This window comes from Crocodylus siamensis, chromosome 1, assembly GCF_052110815.1.
Source record: "Crocodylus siamensis isolate JL-2025a chromosome 1, ASM5211081v1, whole genome shotgun sequence".
In the NCBI taxonomy this organism is placed as follows: Eukaryota; Metazoa; Chordata; order Crocodylia; family Crocodylidae; genus Crocodylus; species Crocodylus siamensis.
In genome coordinates, this window is record NC_143395.1 from 352,581,669 (window position 1) to 352,604,370 (window position 22,702).

A 22,702-nucleotide genomic window follows, 5' to 3' on the forward strand; every position below is an offset into this window, starting at 1 on the left:
AAAAACATTCAAACACATTCCTGTTCTCACCAAAAGTATACTCATTACTCTCTAAAACCTCAAACCCACATTTTCTACTAACTCACACCAGACACCTTGATCTCCAAACTGACAGCAGTTTCCTTTTGAGAGCTAATCACATGCTTGTACATAGTCAGAACAGACTATGGGATTTTAACTGTTTTTTAATAACAGTTTTAGATTCATAAATGTTTTTTCATAAATAGGCCCAAAGGAACGATTGTAATAACTTAGTCTAACTTTCTGTACAACACAGGGTATAGGACTTCATAGAATGAATTCTTGTTTGAACCAAAGCTTTTTTTTCAGAAAAAAAATTCAGCACTAGAAAATACACCAGCACCTTTGTTAAATTGTTCTAATGGCTGATAGCCCTTACTGGTAAAATTTGTGCATCTTATTTTTAATCTGAATTTGTTTAACTTCTAGACATTGAATCTTGTTATACCTATTCTGTTAGGTTGAAACGTCCATTATCAGAGTCTGTTCCTCATTTAGATACTTAAGATTGTGATCAAGTCCTTTTTAATCTTCTCTATGATAAGCTAAATAGATGAGCTCCTGGAGTCTCTCATTTTAAATAAGCAAATTCAATAGTCATTCTTACTTTTTCTAGCTATGTAGATTTATTTTTTGGTATGTTGGTCCAGCAATGTCCAATTTATAGTACAATTCCTTCACAAGACAATATAGATTGCATTTGATTTTGTACCATTCTTTTAACTTGAGTGAACAGTGATTGAATCTATAGCACTAATGAAAAGGAAAGGCTCCAGGTCAAATTCATCCCTGGTGTAACTATGATAAAAATAATACTTGTGACAGAGATCAAGTTGACCCATTTGTCTCTTCAGCCAGAGCTATAGCCACAATCTGTAAAATATACTGCCAACTGAAGAAAGATTGCAAGCCAACCTGAAGCTCATAAAGTAGGATATTTGGAAATATAATGAACTAAATCTGAGTAAGAGAGAAGAAGCTCAACTCTTTATGTAAAGGTTGAGATTGAAGGAAAAATTACATTAGAACAGGTAATCAACTGAAAATGTCAATAAAGTTAAAATGCATATAAAAGATAGTATGTTATTGTGTTAAATATTTGACCTATTTTTTGGGATTCTGGTTTGCAATATTGTTTGCGAATCTGATTAACATTGTCCTCTATAAATCTGTGAGATTGAAAGGTTTGTAAGGATGTTAATACTGACTGAAAAATGCTAGTTGCCATATAACTTATCATCTGTTGGAGAGACACTACGAATATGTACAAACATTCTAGTAATTTTGGTTGGACTCAAGAGTTGCCCACACTCTCTATCTGCCCTAGGAAGGTGTTTCTGGGGCTTCAGGAGCCCAATCCTAGGTACCTCAGGAATGCCCCTCAGGTGAATTCCAGGGTCATGCAGAATCAGGCCTCTAAAGCCACAGCAGCATTCACCTGGTTTCCCTGCTTACAGAGGTGTGTTCTGGGCATCCCCCATGGCACACATACTACACTGCTGCACAATTCCCCCATTTGCAGAAATGCACCCCCACTCAGTTCCTTCATTTTCAGTTGTCCCACAGAATCAGGCCACTGAAGTCCCGAGAGCAAGAGGGACCCAAACTAGTTGGACAATGAACATCGTTGTCACCCAATGAAGCCCCTGCTCCATTACTGAGTGGGGCAGGGAATTGAGGGCCTGCTAACCAGCCCAGCTTCTTGAGCAGACTTAAAGAAAAGAGGGAGCCTTAAATAAAAAAAGTCCCACCACAGGAGCAGGTGGTATTTGGCAGGCCTGGGGAGAAAGTATAGGGTTAAGTGACTCAGGGAGAGAGTGATAAGTCCATGGCTTGGTCCAGAAGGCATTGTCTGGACACTGGAGTTTCAGGAGGCAGAATTCCATGGAGGACCCAGTCTGGATCACCTGGGGAGAGAGGACTCTGCTCCACAGAGGGGCAGAAGAAACACATCTTAAGAAACAAGAGAGAAGTGCCTTGAACTTTTGCATGGGTGCTACTGCAGGATGAGATTAACCCTGACAGGGGAGTTTGCATTGAGCTTTATGTTTTATTCTTCTAAGAGTGGGATGTGTCCTGGTGTAATATTCCTAATGCTGGAGGAAGACAGTCTCTTGCCTGGCTTGCCATCCATGTCCTCTCTCATTACCCCACTCTTGCTTCCTCAGAGTGGGGGTGCTTTAACTAAAGTTCATTCAACGCACTTTAAAGAGTCCCTCCACTATTTTTCAGGGAGGGGATGCTGATACACCTAATGCTAGAATTTGCTGGACCATGGTATTTACCACAGTCCAGCAGACTTAATTGATAAAGTCTGCTCCAACATATTGTAATTACTGCATGTCAGAGCAGCGTCTTCACCTGTATATAGTAGGAGTGTATGAAATGGAATTTGAATTCGGCCTAAATTGGGAACAGTGATTCAATTTGTTGATTTGGATCACTGTCCCAATTCGATTCAGCCAAATCTGAAGATTTGATGCTGATTCAGAGAATCAGCAATTCAGCCATAGACACAGCTTTAAATGTTTTTACAGCTTTAAATGTTTTTTCTACATACCTCGAGGTACCAGGACCAGTTCGTGCATGCTGAGATGGTGGGGCAGATGAAGCATCCCACAGGAGCATGGGGGGGCTCTCTGCATGCTCATTGGCAGACTCCCTGCACCCCCATGACTCAGCAATAAGCTTCAGGGGGACCCTGGGTGCCCACCCAGACCCAGGAGACACCAGCTGCTGAGGTGGGGGGTCATAGATTTCATAGACATTAGGGCTGGAAGGGACCTCGGGAGATCATCGAGTCCAGCCCCCTGCCCAAAGGGCAGGAAGTCAGCTGGGGTCATAGGATCCCAGCAAGATAAGCATCCAATTTACTCTTGAAGGTGCTCAATGCAGGCGCTTGAACCACCTCCGCTGGCAGACTGTTCCAGACCTTGGGGGCTCGGACAGTAAAGAAATTCTTCCTTATGTCCAGCCTGAAAAGGTCTTGCAGGAGTTTGTGACCGTTCGACCTCGTCATCCCTTGAGGCGCTCTGGTGAACAGACGTTCCCCCAGATCCTGGTGTTCACCCCTGATAAACTTATAGGTGGCCATCAGATCACCCCTGAGCCTGCGCTTTTCCAGGCTAAAGAGTCCCGTGGCTCTCAGCCTGTCATCATAAGATCTGTTTTCCTGAACTCTGATCATGCGCGTGGCTCTCCTCTGGACTCTCTCAAGCTTCTCCACATCCTTTTTGAATTGTGGAGCCCAAAACTGGAGGCAGTACTACAGCTGCGGCCTCACCAAGGCCGAGTACAAGGGGAGAACGACGTCCCGGGATTTGCTCGAGAAGCATCTATGGATGCACACCAGCATTTTGGTCGCTTTACTAGCCGCAGCATCGCATTGCAGGCTCATGTTCATCTTGTGGTCAATGATGACCCCCAAGTCTCTTTCTTCTGTAGTGCTAACCAATGTAGCACTGCCGAGCCTATAAGGGTGCTGCAGGTTTTTCCTCCCAAGGTGGAGAACCTTGCATTTATCGGTGTTAAACACCATCAGGTTCTCATCTGTCCATTTGCTGAGCTTGTCCAGGTCAGCCTGGATTACCCGCCTATCTTCTGGCGTGGATGCTTTGCCCCAAAATTTGGTGTCATCGGTGAACTTGGCCAGTCCACTCCTGACTCCAATGTCCACATCATTAATGAAGATGTTGAACAGTATGGGTCCCAGGACAGAGCCTTGAGGGACCCCACTGGTCACAGGGCACCATGATGAGTGACTGCCATCAATCACAACCCTCTGGGTCCGACCACGAAGCCAATTTCCCAGCCAGCGGATCGTGGTGGAACCAAGGCCAAAACAGGGCAGTTTGGCCAAGAGGTGATCATGGGATGCCAGATCAAAAGCTTTTTTGAAGTCAAGATATATGACATCAATCTCTTCTCCCTCGTCCAGGTGATAGGTCACTTGGGCATAGAAGGAAATGAGATTGGTCAAACAAGACCTACTCGCAACAAACCCGTGCTGGCTATCCCTTAGAATGTTAGCCTGGGCCAGTCCATCAAGGATGGCCTCCTTAATAAACTTTTCTAAGATCTTCCCCAGGGTAGAAGTCAGGCTAATGGGCCTGTAGTTAGCCGGATTCACTCTCCTCCCTTTCTTGAAGATCGGCACCACATTGGCCTTCTTCCAGTCTTTGCGCACTACACCAGAGCACCAGGAGTTTTCAAAGATCCATGCCAGGGGCTGGGCTATGACGCTCGCCAGCTCCTTGAGTACCCTGGGGTGCAGATTGTCAGGGCCAGCTGACTTGAAGGTATCCAGCTTCTCAAGGTGTTCCTTCACGAGGTCAGCATTGATGGAGGGTAGGGGATCCCCCTCACCCAGATTTCCCTGTCCCATAGCAGGCATGGGCATCCCATGTGACTGATGAAAGACTGACGCAAAGTACCTATTTAATAGGTTGGCTTTTTCCTGGGCGTCAGTTGTCAGTTGCCCCATCTGGTTTAGCAGGGGTCCAACATTGCCCTTGCTTTTCCTCCGGCTCCCCACATATCTGAAAAAGGACTTTTTGTTGTCCTTGATGCCTGAAGCTAGTTGGAGTTCAGTTGCAGCCTTGGCTTTCCTGGTTTGGTCCCTGCAAGACCGGACCAGCGCCGAGTAATCCTCCTTGGAGGTGAATCCCGTCCTCCATCCTTTGTAGGCTTTCCTTTTTGACCACAGTAGGTCCGCTAGGTCTCTGGAGAGCCAGGGGGGCTGCTGTGCCTTCTTGCTGCCTTTCCTCCATGTTGGAATGGATTTAGCTTGTGCACTGAGGATCGCTTCCTTGAGAAGCAACCACTCTTCTTGAACTCCCATCTCCCTGGGGTCATGGTCCCTGAGGGCCTGACCGACTAGCCTCTTGAGCTTATCAAAGTCAGCTTTTCTGAAGTCAAGGACTTCTGTGTTGCTGACTGACTTGCCAGCTTTACGGCGGATGGTGAAGGTGATCAGCTCGTGGTCGCTGTCACCCAACTTCCCATCAATCACTAGGTCGCCGATTAGGTCATCCCCTGTAGCCAGTACCAGGTCAAGCAGCGCTTTGCCTCTCATTGGCCCATAGACTTCTTGCATCAGGTAGAGGTCATCCACCCACGAGAGAAAGCTTTGCGCCCGCTCAAATTTAGCTGAGTGATCTTCCCACGAGATGTCCGGGTAATTGAAGTCACCCATGACAACCAAGGTCCTGGAGCAAGCAGCCTCAGTCAGTTCCCGGGCGAACTCCTGTTCAAGCTCAGGACTTTGAGTGGGAGGTCTGTAGTAGACTCCCACCGTTGTGTCCTCTGTGCCAAATTGCCCACGAATTTTTACCCAGAGGGTCTCTAGCTATCCATGCCGGTCGCCAATATCAGCTTGCAGGGACATGTAGTTTTCCTTCACATAGAGAGCTACACCCCCGCCCCTTTTGCCAACACGATCCCTCCTGTATAGGGTATAGCCGTCTATACCCATGGTCCAGTCATGGGTGGAGTCCCACCAGGTCTCCGTTATCCCAATGACATCATATTTCTTTGCACTGAGCAGGAGGACGAGCTCGTCCTGCTTGTTGCCCAGGCTCCTGACATTAGTGTACAGGCAGGCAAGTGTGCCCTTGGGGGCTCTTGCCTTGTCCACAGATTGTGCCAGGGCTGGGGCAGGGGTGGGCTCGCTTAAATGCCCCCTTAAATGCCTTGGTCTGCTGGCTTTGCAAGGGCTGTTCAGCGGGCCAGCAGGGGCAGTAGTCCCCCCATCCCCACACATTCCATGGCAGACCCAGGAGTGGACCAGAATTAGTTCTGAGCATGCTGGCGACCCCCCACACTCCTGTGCGATGCTCCATCAACCCCGGCATCTCAGCATTCATGGGCTGCCTGGTACCTTGAAGTAATGTAGAAAAAAAATTAAAACTGTCTACGTCTGAATCATCAAATCTCCCCAAATCAATTTGGAGGGTTCTGATTTGATTCAGAGATATTAAGGGATCTCCTGATTTGATTCAGATTCAAAGATTTGGCTGCCAAATTGGGCCAAATCTCCACCGAATTAAATCAGCGAAGAGTCACACAGCCCGAGTGTATAGATGCTCCACAATATCATTCAGCAGCTCTGAAAAATCTAGCTATGTAAATAATCAAGCTACATTTTCACCTTTAGACAACCTAATCTAAACACTTCTAATTCAATATGCTGTTTATTGCATTTGATTTTATACCATTTTTTAAAATCTAATGAGTGAGTAATGATTATTTATTTGTCATTACAGATGATACAGCAGGTCACATTCACCCTTGATATGCATTGATTCAGATCAATGTTCAAAGTGGTAAAGGAAGTCAGTAGAAAGGCTAAGAATTGAATCCAGGCTTTCTGGTCCCCAGTCAGTGCTTTCATTAAAAAAGCAATCCTGTATTTCTGGAATGATGGGACTAGAGGCTAAGAGCTGCCATAAGACTGACAAAGCAAGCAATTATGTAATATAGTTTTTAAATATATATATATTTTTATATACTTTTCTCTTTATGAGCAGCAATAAGATTTTCCTTTCCAATAATGAATTTAATGGAAAGGTATTAGTATATATAACAGTTGAAACTAGGGAGATACATTTTCATGTCATTGCTATTTTGATATCCCAGTAGCTGGTAACAATGTCTCCAAATGGGAACCATGGACCAAAATTAGCATGTCAAAAAGTGGCTTACCTGAACATGTTAGTCAAGCACTAAGTAGTCACATAAGCAGCTTTCATAAATGGTTTATTTAGAATTTATAAATTAGCTCCTAAAATGTGGTGTGCTTGCTAGTGTAAAAGAGATACTGTAAAGAAATATATTGAAGAAGTGTCCCTTTGCACACTCGGGGCTTTTAGTACTCACATTAGGTATGACTGGTACAATCTTTTAAGTTGGTGCTTTTAAAAGGAAGCAGATTCAGGGCTTTCCTCTTTTATAACATAAAATAAATAAGAAAGGATGTAACACTATCCCATAAAGAAAGGTTAGAGCTCTTCCCTCTTTTAATGTTGTCATGATTATTATTATACTGCTAAGTCACATGCAGTGTAATTTGTTATGTCATATTGAGTGATGTCATTATGTGACATGAGAGCAAAAGATATGACACATTAAAAAGTTCAAATGGGTAGATATTTGTAGTGATTTTTTTGTACTTAGAAGAGGGATTAAATCACATACCTTCAGTTAATACAAAAGAAACCTGATCTGCCTCATAGCTTGAGCTTTTTATATGGCAGTCTCAAACATCTCACAGCTAGAGTTTCAGAAATACACATTAAGAAAAGGTCTCCATTGCTGACAGTCATGATGTTCGTTTCTGAAATTGTCCACACTCATTCAGCCCAGTGAAGCGTAATAGTAACCTATCATTTGCAGAGTCAATTATTCACAACCAGAGATTACAACAATATTTTAAAGATAATTATGCATGTTATTGCCATTGTGACAGTGAAATCAGTTTCTGTAAATATATCAAAAGCAGAAGTACAAACCAATTTACAAAAAGTGTGTAATGATTATCTTCATACATTATACAATTACCATTGCACAATGTGGGAAAATAAAATGAAATACCCCACAAACTCCATTCTCCCAGACCATTTCTATTTTTGTGAATTTATATTTGTAACATTTGACAAAAGAAATACAAAGAGCAGTTCTAAATCTGTGGGTGATACAAGACTGCCATCTAAAGGCTATAAGGATAAAAATAGTCGGAATGCTTAAATAGGCCAGTGGTGGAGTAATTAGATTATACAAACTTCACTTTTTTGATACAAGAGGAGAAAAGCAATAATTTTTCAGGGTTTTTTTTTTCTGCGGCAGTATTCCACAGAAAGGATTTCTGAGGCAACACTTAAATTGGAATTCATATGATTAAAAGTTCAGGCCTGACCTTCTCCACTGTTTTGTCAGCTAGCCCTAAATCTATTTCTGTCAAATGCTTATTATATGCAATGCTGTGTATAAAAATGTCACTTCATAAAATTTATTGAAACCTTGTTGCTATGCGGTAATGCATTCATATATAAGAAACTGCATTTTCTTTATGATTTGTTTGTTTAAAATATATAAATATTTCAACTACTAACCATATAGTAGAATTTTGAAAGCCTCCCATTATTTAGCTAATCAAAATTCCTCTGAAACTATAATACTCTTTTTAGACATGTACCCAGGCAAATACTGTGGATTTAACTATTAAATGCAATAATCAATCTCTTAGTTATAAAATACGTTTGTTTGTGTCGACTCAAATTGTTTAATAATTTCTCCTATAAAAAGATTTTCAAAAATATGACTGAGAAGTAGTTGGGGTATCTGAAAACAATCTTTGCTAAATATTGGTTTCCATAATGAAAAGAAAATATAAATATATAGGGATCCTTCAGATATGGCTTTCTCACAGTCTTTTTACTTGTGAAGAAAGAACCAGAAAAGAAATGTGTAATGTGTGGGCACTCCAGACAGACCTGACCATTTCATTGTTAACCTTGGACCATATATTCATGCAGGACTCCTGCTGAAATTAATGAGTATTTGCATAAAGAATGGTGACAAGATCATGCACAGTAATAGACTAGGAACTCCTAATAGGAATCAGTATGCTGTCCCAGTAATGACCAAATTTGATTGCAGCCTACCAGTAAAGCAATAAGCTATTTGTTTTTTTATTAGAGAAAAAAATACCTTGGAATACTTTTTTTTTATTTCTGAGATGAATGCAGAGTTCTTAGTACTGTATTCTACTAGTGACTGATGTGAACTTCCCAAATATGAGAATATATTAGGACCTAATTGAAGCTAATAGAAAAAAGTAATGTTGATTTCAGTGTAGTTTGGATCAAGCCCCTACAGAAAAGATGTTTGCATGGATATTATGATATGGATACTATGAACCTCACACCTGTGAATGTCAAAAATAAGAGAAAAGAGCAAACTCAGTACTAAACAGAAATCCATTTCTGCCTTGTGGAGTTAATTAGCAATTGATTTAGACCTGCTGTAAGCACATATTTGCTGTTAATGATTCTGCACAGCATTCTTTTGGGATCCAGTATGAAAATAGAAGAAAAACAAATCCAAATGAAAGGAACCGTCTCAATCCCTTTAAACTCTTTTTTTTATATTCTTATTTTGAAACTTTTAATGATAATGTATTAGCTGCACAAGAAAACAAGTAAACCAAAATAGGACCTAATGTTATCTAAGTTCACTAAATGGCTTGTGACATGGATTTATAGTGCAATTTATCATAAGATACAGATAAGAAACTGGAGTGGGAAAACTGACAAGTTTAACTGATTACACCAAGTAAAAATACAAGAAATGTATTTGCTGCTGAGGCATTGTGGAGTAAGGATGTGCATGCCTTAAATGGGATTACAAGAAGAGAGCAAGTTATGGCAAGGCCATAAGTTTAGTGAGTTTTTATTATACCTAGACCTGAAAAAAGCAAAGATAATGTAATGCTTGTCTCTCAGGTCTGTTTTCTGAAGAAACTTTAGAAAATGTAGGTAAAGAGAAGTCATCATTGAAACATGAAGAAGGAATGATATTTTGTATGATTTATTTAAATGACATTGCAGAATAGGATGAGATCATTTTAGGAATCCATTTTACTACACAGTATTTTTTAACTAAACTTAATAAGAACTTTATCCATATTAACATCTTTTCTCTAAGCTTTGAAGTACAGTTTTAACCAGAGAGTGAAAGAATATACTTTAATATTGTCACAACCCAATTAAATGTAAGAAAGTCACATGCTTGTGTCCCTTGAATTATGTGTTTTGAGCACCCACTCCAATCAACAGAAGTTTGACATAAAAAATCCAATGAATGACAAGATAATAACCTAATAATGATATATTGTTTTTGTGATTTTGTTCCTTTGTACTTCAGAAGCTTCAAATAAAGCTATGGAAAACTTTTCAAGGAAAGGTAAAAAAAGACTCTTCCTTGCCCAGGATTTAGCTTAACTGTTGTGTAAGTGAGTATTCACCAGCACAAGCAAATTTGCAAAACATGTCTAGGGTGCAGGTAAAACTCACTGGGCACATCTACATGTGCCCCTATGGAGCTGTTGTTTCTGCACCGTCATTTAGTACTTCCAAAAGGAAGTACTAAATGATGGTACAGTAACGGTCTGTACTGCGCTGTGCAGGCAGGGCATGGCTATTTTTAGCCACTACATCGCCATAGCAATGTGCTATACCAAGGGAGTACATTGCTATGGTGATGTAGCTGTGGCATCATGGTTTTTGCCTGTGGACACTATGTCACCATAGCATGTTGCTATGGTGACATAGCATCATGTGTAGATGCGCCTACTGAGACTAGATGAATAATAGACTGCATAATCAAAATTGCAGTGCTGTCATCATACTGGCCTCTCCTCACAACACCTTGACTTCCATGCTTCATTGTGAGCATCACATGAGGGTGTGTCCTGGGTCTGGTATTATATCATATCTTAATTAAATATCTTCACCTACACACACTGGGGATTGTTTTTAGTATTGCAGTAAAGGATGTAAAGAGTTGACCATAAGCTGAATCTGAGCTGACAGCACACTTGGAAAAAATGCCTATAGCAGTGATTCTCAACCAGGGAGCCAAGGCATCCTGGGATGCCTTGAGATCATTTTAGGGATGCCACAAAGTGCCAAACAATATAGCATTGTTAGATATGCAAACATGATATACAGGATAAATGCAGAGATTTCAAACAGGAATTCATAATGTTAAAAACATTCTGAGCTGTTATGATCTTTATGAGTTCTTTGCAACAGAAGAATTGCTCTGATTTTTATGTAGTAAAAATGTAGTGAAAAGAGCTAACAATTTTTTGCCAGGGTATCTTGGATCTGTGAAAGGATACCTTGAATCCTAAAAAATTGAGAACTACTGGCCTACTGTGTACTGGGCTATATTAAAAGAAATATCACTAGCAGTTCAAGGAAAGTGATTCTTCTGCTCTGTTCAGCACTGATGAGACTTCATCTGGAGTCTTGTTTCCAATTTTAAGCACTGCACTTTAAGAAAGATGTGGAGAAAACAGGAGTTCAGAGGAGAGTAACAAAAATGATTAGAAACTTGGGAAACATGACAAATGAGGAAAGGTTGGAAGAGCTGGGATTATTTAGTTTGGAGAAGAGAAGTCTAGTGGGGCTTTGATAACAGTCTTCAAATAGCTGAGAGATGGTTATACAGAAGATGGTGATAGACTGTTTTTTGTGGCTACAGGGGACAGGACAAGGAGAAATAGTCTTAAAATGCAGCAAGGGAAATTTAGGTTGACTGCTAGAAAGACTTTCTTTCTATGGGCCTTGGTACACACTAAATTTGTGCTATTGTAAATGCATTTTTGATGAGCCAAGTAAGAGCAGACACATGTTCCAGCCATTTATGACACTGTGAGTGAGAAGTCACAAATTTGTCCCCTTTTGGTCAGGGATGTACTTAGTAGGCATGTTGGTCTAAGACAAAAAGAAAAGCAAAAATCTAGAACTTTTGTTTCAGAAATTATACCTTTTATTACACCAACCTCTTTTAGTTGAGGTTTATTTTGAAAAAGTGACATCTATCACAGGAACATCAAAAGTGTGCCTGCTCCACAGAGATATCACTGTCCTCTACTCCTCATCTTCCTTCATGTCCTTTCTCTCTCTCCACTCAAACTCTAGTGCCTAGCAGGCAGTACTCAGTATCAAAACCTGGGAGAAAGGTACCCTCAGAGACCCCCAAAAGAAACTGGTATGATGTGGTGCATGCAGTTTTCTAGGGGTTGGAGTGAGTTCCAGTGATTTTATTGGAGTTACGGGTGCTTAGTTCTACAATATATTAGCTGATCTTGTTTTCTACTCTAACTTCACAATCCTTTAAATGAGGATAATAGTTCTTAGCTACCATGTAGATATGGTGTAAGGATTAATTCATAGCTGTTAATATTATAAGCACTTTTGGTTAAACTTCCCTAAAGCCATCTTGTAAGTATGTATCTTTATGCTCCTCCAAACATTCAAAACATTTTGGGCTCACCTAAATCTGCTTTCTTTTAATAAATTCATCCTGCTATGAAGAACTGAAGAAGTATATGCATTGTCTGTGTCTCGCTTCTGCACTCTTAGCTGGTCTTTTGCCATGGGAATTCAACCAACCTTTTCAGAAAAAAAAAACATTTGTGCATTAATTCTGTTTTGAATATAAATGAGCTATTATAGAAATATTCCACTTAAAATTGTCCCATTATTTAGAAGCATTCTCTATTAATTTAAATAAGTTAATATAAATAAGTTACAGGCAATTCATTACAAAACACAGTGGAATTTCCAGGATTTTACTTGTACAACTTGTCTAAATAGTCTCAATTTATAAGTAAATGTAGGGTTTTTTTCCTGAAAATAACAACAATCAAGTTATTTGTCTTGTTCCTCTACTGCTAATCTCTTTTTGTTACTTTAATAAACTGCAGTAGAACCAATATGTAGTAAATTGAATACAGAAAAAGAAAATAAAACAACATCTGACATAAAAATATCCATCACTAGCTCCATATTCTCAATGCTTTTTGCAAACTGGTAATAAGGATATATAAATGACTTGGCTCTGCCAATTTCTAGTTGTGCAGTCAGTGTGAAATACAGGGATTATAAAATGTTCTTCTGTCACACATTTTGGCAGTGATTGGAGTAGCTGGTGAAATATGGGATTTTATTCTTAGTACTTTAAGTTAATAACAATAACTGTAAAACTAATATTGTTCTTTCGTATAATTGCCACTATTCATCATACAGCATGAGAAATTCAAGAACAAATATACAACACTTTGTTTCAATGCAGGCTCCTGGGTAAAACTATAGTATTATTACTGAGTCTTTCCTACTTTAACATTATTCAAGGAAATTATACAATAATGAACCCATATATTTAAAGAAAAGCCTTATGGAACTCAGAGTAAATTAATAGCTTTATGCTTTGCGGCAATTGTGCCACCCAGCCTCTGACCATGCACAGCATGTACTACATCTATCGACACTATTAACAGCATATTCTGTGACAATTTTTACAGCAAAGAATATTATATGCAGATCACATTTCCTTGCATTCTACAGCATTTCTTGAAAGGGAAAAGAAACCACAAAGAGGTTTTATAAATGGTTTCTAGCAAGAATGTTGCAGATTAGTTTTAAATCTAACTTTGTTTTGTTCGCTTGTACAAGTTTTCCTGTGCTTCATCACTCATGAAAAGCCTTCCATGAAGTTTGAATATGTCAGACCCATAATTGTTCATTTGCTTCTCATTTCTTTGTGAATATGAAGATGTTAAACATTTTTCACCTCTGTTTTTTAAAATTTTAGCTAGGCTAACCAAGTGTAACACTTTAAAAAAAATTTCAATGGGTAGTTCACTAAGATCTTTTCACTACCAAATTGACAACCTACATGTCTTATTTAAGTGATTTGGAAGGAAATCTGAGAGATTATTTTCTAGGGTGATGCAAATGTAGGCGGGTGTCTTTTAGACTTGCAGATTTTTGTGATACTAAGAGTTAAGTTAATGGCATTCCTTAACAGCACTGTTTCGTTTTGACTTCCATTTCACCATTTTGATGGGACAGTGTTTTGTTTCAAGTTTCATTTTGTTTTGAAACCACTGTTCCATTTCATTTAATCTAAACTGTTTTGATGCCGTTTCAAAACTGTGTCAATTTCCCCCCCATAGGCTACAGTGAAGAAGCACAAAACTGCCTATACCTTTGTCATATATTTCTTAATTTGGATGAAATTTGCCAGGATGATAGGCCCTTCTGAGTCCATGACATTTGCCAAGTTTCAAGGAGATAAGTGCAGGGATTTCTGGGACACTACGCTTCACAGTCTTGAAAGCAAAACTCATGTCGTGTGTGTTAAGGCACAGTGGGTTAAAAACTGCAAGCGTACTAGCCCCTGCTGAGGCCATGAATCCTGCCAGGTTTCAAGGAGATAGATGCAGGGGTTTCTGGGGAAACTGCACCTCAGACTCCTGGCAAGTAAAATTGGTGACATGGGTGACACTGTGTGTGTGTTAAGGAGCAGCAGGGTGAAAACTGCAGGCATGCTAAGCCCTGATGGGGCCATGGAGCCTGCCAGGTTGCAAGGACATAGGTGCAGGGGTTTCTGAGAAACTACACTTCAGGCTGCTGGCAAGCAAAACTTGTGACATGGGTGGGTGACACTGTGTGTGTGTTAAGGCACGCCCTCACTGGTGCTGGACCTTCTACACAACACAGTAGTATGCCCCAATGAGTCCTCCTTCTCCCCAGTCCAGTCCACCAATTTAAATGACAACAGGTAATAAAATGATGTAGTGAGTGCTAGCACAGTAGCACCAGCAGCATCTCAGGCAGCCAAAATGTGACAGTGCCTTACTTTCCCCTCTGCAGGAGCTTCTTCTCCAGCACCTGGCAAAGGACTTTCCCTGCCAGCTCCAGCCTTAGATGTGCCCAGGGCCCTGCGTCCTTTCGGTCAGGTGCTGGGGTGTTAGTCTAAGGACATGGCACTGGCAGATAAGGTCCTTTCCTTTGGGTCAATCTAATCTAATCTAACCTAGCCTACCTGGGTGTTGGCAGGTTTTGCATGTCTTGTTATGGCATGGCCTGGATCCATTCAGTGTGTTTTCATCTGTAGGAAGTTGGCTTCTTGCAATAAGGTTAGCAAGGTTCAGTGCTTGTTTCAATTTATGAACCACTTTTCACAGATGAGCCTATGAACTGAACTTCATCACCCTCTTGGTAGAGAAACTCATGGACTCAGTATAGACAGTGGAATTCTGACATACTACAACTTGCCTGACATCTGACTCCCCAGGTACCTCTCCACTTTTACCTGCACTGCTACATCCCCCTCCCCAACCCCACCTAGCCTGTCCCGCACCCCCTGAAACCTCCATTTCCATTTTCACTGACTGGCTTTCTTGCCTGAATTGCATGCCAGCCTCTGGCTTCTTTACTATTCCTTCCATCCAGAAACAGCACACACACACCAACTACGGGTACTTCCTTAGCCTAATGAAGGGTTTTTCGACCCAAAAGCTAGCATCCCAGGCAGCTAAGCTGAGCTCACCTGGAGCCTCACAATTCTACTGCAATCAGCAATACTGTCAAAGATATCATGGGTCTGGGCTTTCCCCAGCTGGGTCTGTGCATGTGTGTGTGGTGGCTGGAGGTTATGGCACCTGCTACCCACCTTTCACCAGGGGTATCCTCAATCCTGGCATTTCCTGGAGCTGTCATGCCACCAGAAATTCCACCAGGCCTTCCCAACCTTGGCAGAGTGTAGTTTTAGTGGTCCTGGAGACTTAGCCTCAGCTCATACCTCCAAGTTCATCCTGGCACAGAAGCTCAGCAGGGTTATATTCTTCCCCTGCTGGCTGGTGATGTAGTGAATGCCCCTTCCAGCTCTGAGAGCGGGGCATTAGATGGTTTTTAAAAAATGAAAAAAAGGAAATAGGTATGGACAGAGTGAGGAGGATGGCACTCACTCCTTCTGCACCTGGAGCATGGGGAACCCCAGCAGCAGGTGGTTCACCTTGAGGAACACCAGCTGCTCCACCAAAGTAGGATTCAAGCAGGTGCAGTGGGATGTCACTACATCCCCAGCAATGCTGAACACCCTCTCGCTTGGAACACTGGTTGGTGGACAGGACAGCTGATCCTGGGCAACTGTGGCCATATCTGGACACATCTGGCTACGGCTTGCCCAGTAGGCCAAGGTGTCACACAGCAGTGGTACCACATCCACAGTGAAACAGGCAGCCACCAAGGTGTGAGTGCTACTTGCCTGATCCTGGGTTCAGGTGCCTCTGGGCCCCACCATGGAAGCTATGACTATGGCCCACATTGGCAGCGCCTGTGGTGGAGGAGCACACTGGCTGGTAGATGGCGTGCTAGCAGGGGACAGTGGGTCCCTCTCTTCCATGCCCCCCTGCCTCCACCATTCTGCCTCCCTGACCCACTTCATCACCACCTCCATCCACAGATTCAGGGTTTGGCTGTTGGATACGCTGCCCTTCACCCTCCAGAAACACATGGCAGCCAGCATGTGGACCGTACTGGGCCGCAAAGGATCATGCCATTTCCTGATACCCTTCTCCAGCTGCCTCACCAGCACCTGGATGTCTGGTGATAGCAGCTTGCCCCAGCCAGGAACACTGATCCCCTGGAAACTCTCCATGTGGCCTTGAAGTTCCCTCACTATGGGGAGCACCTAGCTAAGAAGAGTATTGCCAATGGTGAGGGTCTTGAGGACCACCAAGATCTGGGATATGGTATCCCACTCAGCTCTGTTAAGGGGGCCGCTGATCCCAATCTCCCCAAGCAAAGCCATCTCATAGATGGTATTCTGTTGCTCCATCAGTCTCTCGAGCATCAGGTATGTGAAGTTCCACCAAGTCTCCACATCCTGCATGATTTTGTGCTGTGGGATGTTCAGCTCTGCTTGTTTGTCCTGCAACATCTTGCCCCCCTTGATGCTCTGGTGGAAGTAGCCTGCCACCTTCCTGCATTTGAAAATGAGCTTGCTGGGGGTGCTGGTACTGTCACCAACATCCCTGTCTCCCTCCAAGGCATCCCTGACAATGAGGTGCAACTTGTGTGCCACACAGCGGATGCCAACAAAGTTGGCATCATGAACCATATTTTCTCTATTGTTGGTGACTATGAACCTGCGGGTGAGCTCACCCTGCCCAATGAGCCACTCTTCCACCATGTGTTCATGGTTAGTCCCCATGATCTCTGGTGTTGTGTGGGACTCATTCATCACCTCAGCTTGAAGGAGAGCTCACCTATGGCCTGATTGATCACCCTGTTCCCTGTGAAGGAGAGTTAGGCATGATCTTCACCTCGGCTGCTCCAAATGTCCAAGGTGAAGTGTAGACCTGCAGACCTGCCTTGCACAGCTTCTTCTTCAAGTATTCCCTTCATGCCTCATACAGGGAGGGCACCACCATCCTGCTGAAGGTGGTGCATGTGGACACTTGGTAGGATGGGGCCATAAGTGCTATAAGCCTCCTGAACCCTGGCTGCTCAACTAAGAAGAAGGGCTGGCCATCTAAAGCAAACATCTCTCCAATGGTGTGGGTGATCTTGCTTGCCTTTGCAACATGCCCCCTCTCTGTCCATCTTTCTCTCACTGCTCAAGGGTTGCCTGCCTCTGTTTGGGAGGACAGGGGCTTTGGAGTAAGAGGGGGACTGCCCTTGGGGCATGCTCCCGCTGGTGCCAGGCTGAGGAGGAGCAAGGGCAAAGGGGCGGTGCCTGTGGAGATGCATCAGCATCCCCATGGTGCTCATGTGTTTTGCTCCCTTGCCCCAGCTGGTTTTGGCTTGGCAGTGCAGGCAGATAGCATGCATGGTAACATCTAACAACTTAAAATTATCCCAGACCACACTACCCACTTGCTTCTGGGGTGCGGGTCCATATGTGAAAGCTGCAGTTTCTCCCGATCGGCAGGCAGAGGCACAGCAACTGGAGAAGCAGACTCAGCTGAGCCACTTGCCTCCACAAAGTGTACCTCAGCCTCCTCTGAAGTGCCTTCTGGGGAAGGAGACCTGGCTCTAGGGGAAACTTGAGGGGTGTGGAGCACAAACTTAGATGATTCCCCTCTCCTTCCCCTTGCTAGGGCACTCAGATTCAGATCCAGCTCTTCCTTGAGCCCTGAAGGTTCAGCATGGGAAGTGAAATGGGGGTGAAGGAGACTGTGCTGGTGCTGCTGCTTGTTGTCAAGGTGTGGCAGGAGGCATTATGGCTGGTGCTCTTAGAAGGGATGCAGACTGAGGCACAGGCAGTGGCACTACTCCCCTCTCCTTGCTGCTTCTGGAAGCCTCATCCCTGCTAGTTGTGGGAAAGAGGCTGTATCTTAGGGTTTTTTTGTTGTTTTGAAGCCCTTCATTTAATTTTGATTTTGCTGTTTCGAGCTTGAAATGAGTTGAAACAGTGTTGAAACAAAACAGTCAGTGAAATTTTGCACAGCCCTATTGATTATATTAGTACATCTAGAGCTTTGGGTAGAGTTTTAATTATTTTAACTTGAAATACACAAATATAGGTAAAGGAGGTGAGTGCATATGTGGATAGCAAGGGCTATACTCAAAGCTCACAGGCCATTCTGAACAGTTTCCCTTCTGATCTTGGATGGTCTCAGACAGAATAAGTTGCTCCCATTCTCTGACAGTTGGATTTTTTAAACAGATGTTTAGCGCACATAAGTTAGTTTGAAAATGGCCAAAACTGGTTTGAGATAAATATAGTTGAATGTAGTATCAACCTTAACTAATTGAGCTCAAACTGGTTATGCAACATTTGTCCCAGTCCCCTTCCTGGTTTAACTTAAACCAGAGTCCCCTAGCATCCCAGCATGCTCTTTGAGCTGGGCTCTTTGCTCCAGCCCAGCAGGGACAAACAGAGGTGGGGGCCTGGCCAGACACTGGCCCAGGAAGGGACCACAGAAGAAATTTATTCCCATCCTCCTTCCCCTCGCCCATTAGCACAGACCTACACTTCTCAGTGCAAGCTGCTTCAGCAGCAGGGGCATGGCTAGCCCTGGCAGTAGCCTTGACTGAACTGTCCAGAGAGGGGTTTAATTCCCCCTTCCCTGTCCCACCTACAGGAACCTGAATGGGGTCTTCCGAGCACTCCCCCTTTCCTGCTGCTGCAGCAGGGCTTGGCATGGCCAGATGCCAGCTGGCATGGCTCCTGAGGCAGAGGGGGAAAGGAGGGTGGTTATTCTCCCTCCTAAGCCCACTGCCCCTGGGGGACCACAGCCAGGTCTGCCCGCCCTGACCCATGTCACTCTGCATTCAGCACAACTTCCCTGCAGCTGAGGGCACATTCTAGCACCCCCTGGCTTCTGGCCTGAGCAGCTGCAGGCATGTGCCAATATTTCCTCAGTCCAGGGGGAATATCTGTACAGTTACAAATGTGTTTAACCTACGCAAGTTAAATTAACCTGCAAAGGTTGAATCAGTTCTGGCTCTGGCTTTTTGAATGTCTGTCCCTAGCCCAATATGCCTGAGGGGGAGAGAGGAGGTGAAGTTAGTTTTGTCACTGACTGATTCAGGGTTGGTCAGGAGACCACATAGGTATGCTTGTGACTATTTGTCTGAGGACATATGCATCTTTGGGAAAGTCTGCTGTCTACTTTGTAATTTATAGAGAAAAGGAACAGATAAATATAGATATATCTTATGACTCTTTTGGAATACAACAGAGCTTTACAGTGCTGGAGAATTATGTCTTCCTTTTTATGTCTTTTTTTCTAATTTATTTCTTTTGAAATCCAACATTTTTAAGATTTTATAGCTACCCTGTCAAAAATTAGGAAGAGAACCACTTAAAGGGTAAAAGCAACAATAATTCAGCCACCATCATTTGTAAATAATAGGCGACTTAAAATGTGTAAGTTATACTTCTGGAAAAATAGCCTATGTTGGATTTCAAAAGAAATAAATTAGAAAAAAAGACGTGAAAAGGAAGCCTATGTTGGGAAATGTAAAAAATTGCCACCATGCATGAACTAAGAAGCAAAATTAAACTTATGCAGTATCAATAGACATTTATGATCAATAGGAGAAGTATTTCTTGTTGGCCCACATAATACAGTGCATTTTTTGTAAAACCATATTTTCATATATATGACTCATTTCTCAGATTACTTTCACACCATTAGAGTTGTACTCTTTAAATATAAGTGTGCAGATAACCCTACAACATTATAATGAATAGGACTGTACAAGTCAATATTTGTACAATTATAATTACTTACTAAACAGGTACAATTAAATATTTTTAAATAACAGAAAGTCTCATATTTCACTCTGACTTATAAAACTTGGAGTCCTCCATGCTGCTGCAAAACTCGAAATATATTGGCATTGAGAGATTCATGGCTTTCATCACCTGTCTTAGATTGACAGCTGGCATTCAAAGATGGATTAATTTTCTAGATGTTTGCTTCATCTTCAATGTTGAGTTTGGCATGAGTACTGTAATGGAAATGTGTTTTAATATGCTTTTTATACTGACAGACTTCCAAGTACTGTGCATCAAAGTGCACAATTCTGCAAAAGTTTTATATTTTGTTTTTCTGCTTTTCACATATTATTGTAGACCTTTTTGCATCCACTCCTACCATTTTTGATGGACAGTGTATTTAAAGCTGCAATTAATGACTATGTCAAGGGTCCGTAGTAATTTTGTCAAGCCTTTTGGAATGACAGTAAGTTTAGTTCTAGCTTTGCAAAATTTCTCCTTGGCTCCATCTTGAATGTAAGCATGCAATGAAACCAATATAAGGCAGCTTTCTAGATTAGAAAGTCTGGCTGCTAATGACAGCAGTTTCCAGTGTAGTTTGTCATGCTTCATCCACCTCTTTTTTATTAACTCGTACTAAAAAAATTAGCAAAGTTTCACAAAGCTTCATTTTGTGTTGAAAATAAGCATGAGTTTGACATGTTTTCCACTATCTGAACAATACAACAAAACTTTAAAGTGAGTATTCTCATATCTTATAGTGGAAGCAGTAATGCTTTTTTAATCTGTTTCATCAACTGCACTTGACATTGGCATGTTAAAGCACAGAGAGATTCCTTCCTTATTGTGCAAAGCAGTTACTGAAAGTTTCTTGAATCACATACCATTAGTTATGCCATACCATCTTTCCCTGGAGCCTATATAGAAAATCCTCAAACAATTGTGACCTATATTAGAAGAAGATACAATTTTTTAAGAGATCTTCCAAGGACCACCCATTCTAGTTTTTAAGCAAGCACCAAACCTCACCAACTTCATCATCAGAAGCAAACTTTCTATGACCCAAAGCACACTGAATGGATCCAAACCATGCTGGGACAAGAAATGTAAAACCTGCCAACATTTCACCACCACTCCCACAATAACTACATCCCACAACAAAATTATCAATACTCCTGGATCTTACACCTGCACCTCCAGAAATATAATGTATTTTATCTGGTGCATGAAATACCTTGATGGAAAATATGTAGGAGAAATCAAACAACAACTGTGTAACAGAATAAATGCATACCAATTATCTACTGAAAGCAAAAATACCCAATTATCTGTGGGGGCGCACTTCTCACAGGACAACCACTCTGTTTTCAGTCTGTCAGTTCTAATCCTCAAAGGGATTTACAAAAGACCTTTCATAGACAAGCCTATTAACTTCACTTCATAGACAAGCCTATTAACTTCACTTCTTAAATGTATTGGATACAAAAAAAAATGGACTAAATATAGGCATTGATTTTACCAGCTCCATTCTATCACCAGGTCAACATTACTCCTGTCCCCTCCTCAACCTACCAGTCTCACACCTACTGTTCCATGGTCTCTGATCTTCACTGACATTCATTTGCATTTTCACAGACCTGAATTTCGCACATTGGCTTCTATTCCATCTAGGAAAACACAAAAAAGCAGCCAGATCTTTTATCAGACCAACTAAATAATAGGAAAAATTATTCTTTGCAAACTTTCAGGTGTAAACACCCTTCTTCAGGCATAGGGAGAATCTCCTTTTTTGTGTTTTCCTAGATGGAAAAGCCAAAGAACCTTGTCTGCTTGATGCATTAGTGAAAGTTTTTCACCCGTTCTAACCCACCTATCCAGTTCTTATTGCTAGACTAAGATTATATAAATATGTATAGATAACAGTTTTGACAATAAATGTATTGCACCAGTTTGAACCATGATAAACAATGTTGATTTGTATTTGTTCATCTTTTTCCTGGGCTTTAACATGAATAGTTACTGTTTTTTTCTGTTCATTTGGCTTGTCTTTGTGCCAATACTTAGGTTAGTTTCAGGTTGAGGCCATTAAGGAGTACTTTTAAATGAGCTAGTTGCCTGTATGGTAGCTTATGGAAATGATCTTTCATCTTCTGCCAAACATGAACATCGCCTTTGGCTATGCTAAATCGTCATCCTGTAGCACAATTTCCATGTTGTAAGACATAGTCCACAACCTTCAGTTTAAATTCAGCTGGAAAACTTTGACGTGTGTCTTTTGCTGAAGCCATTCACATCCTTCTGGAATGTGATCAAATAAAGTTCACTTTCTTCCCTTTGTCTTGAAGCTCAGGTTTTGAAGGTTGATGAATCATCAGTTACTCTGCCCTGCAGGTGGCTCTGCATGTCTTTATTCTACAGTGAAAATGGGAAGAAAACAAAACAACAACAACAAAAACCTCTGCTAGGTAAACTTTTTTTCCTATTCCTCTCAGATTACTCACATGAAAATACAGTATATAAAATAAGCACCTAGGAATAATTTCTGGTACCAAAATCCATAGTCATCTTCTTTTCATGGCTAAAGAATATTTTTATTAGTGACAATTTTCCTGGGTAGTTTAAGGCAATGCATCCAAAAGTTGGGTTCCTGGAGGGTGTCATAAATGTGAAAGAAATCATGAATCAGTTGCTAATGGCCAGGCTTGCAAGTAGCAAATTAGCTGCCGAGTAACTACTGTGCAGTAAGGCACATGTTAATAGTTGACCAGGAGCATATTTGCTTCTTTTCAGCTGGGTAGCAGGAGGCAGGAGATTGCTCCCTGCCCCTGGGAGCTCCCTGCTGTTGGGGTGGGCTCTATCACTGATGCCCAGGCAG